Source organism: Lactuca saligna, unplaced genomic scaffold, assembly GCF_052625555.1.
Source record: "Lactuca saligna cultivar CGN05327 unplaced genomic scaffold, ASM5262555v1 scaffold_347, whole genome shotgun sequence".
Lineage (NCBI taxonomy): Eukaryota > Viridiplantae > Streptophyta > Magnoliopsida > Asterales > Asteraceae > Lactuca > Lactuca saligna.
Window position 1 is genome coordinate 52,501 of NW_027629865.1, and position 1,293 is coordinate 53,793.

Sequence of the window (1,293 nt, forward strand, 5' to 3'; positions counted from 1 at the left end):
AACGACCAAGGGAACAAGTTTACTTCGTACACGAACACCCATGAACGACCAATGGAACAAGGCATCTTGCCACACACATGCCCATGAGCAACCCAATCCCATCCTCATCGGTCTAAGGAACAAGGGGCCTTGACAAACCATGAGCAGATTTCTAAGCAAGTCAAACGATGAAGGAGCAAAGTGTAGTTCCTACTTAGTACATAGTAAATTGAATATATGAGTTCCAATCCGATCAACTCGTGTTCTTTCGAGTTCATCTAAGCCACTTATGAATACCTAAAAGCCTTATCTGCCTGCCTATCACCAGGCGACAGGGACAAACACCCAAATATGATATATTTTCATTTCAAGTCCATTCGTCTATGTTAACAACGACCCACACAAATTTTCAATGGCATTCCTACTTGATTTGAGCGACATTCCAACAAGTAGGGAACCATCGCTTCAAGGCATGACCAAGGATAGGACACAAACATTTACGCCTCAAACATGACATTTTGTTTTTTTTTTTTATTTATTTCAAAGCTTTTCATTTATAATAAAAAGCATCCCTACAAAATTTTGTGTCAATCCGAATTAATTCGAGCGAGTTATGGACGATTTCGCACAATTATGCATCCTTGGGCAAATCAATGTCTGTTCCTGTCACCAAGCTCTTTGTATAATATGTATATATAGGGGAACCATGGGACTGCTGCCCATTGGCGCCCCAAGGGTGTCCAACGCCCAAGGCTCTCGAGGCTGGCACGCTCAAGGCATGGCCAAGACGCCCGCTCTTGACGAAAATGGGGCCAAAACGCCCCCCATTGGCGCCCCACTCCCGTGTCCCCTCGCCCCCAAGTCGTGTGTGTCCAAAAATTATGCATCATCAGGGAAATCAATGTCTGTTCCTGTCACCAAGCTCTTTGTGCAATATGTATATATAGGGGGTACCATGGGGTCTCATTCTCATAGGTGCCCGGCATGGTTGATGGGCAAATAAGAATCGTGAGGCTGTATCGAGCACACACGAGGCATGCCAAGCCAAGCCCCACGACCCATGAAAGAGGCCATCCCCCCCAACACGTTGCCTTGATTTCTCGAACGGTGACCTGAAAATTAGCCCCATCTCCTTGAGTCTCCTCGACGTTGTGCCCATACACTAGCCCGTTGCCTTGATTTTCCTCGACATAGGGCGCAGAAACTAGCCCCGTTGGCTTCACCTGTGCCTCGACGCCGTGCGCATACTAAGAAATATACATCCTCAGGGAAAGCAATGGGTGTTGCTGTCACCAAGCTCCTTGTGCAATATGT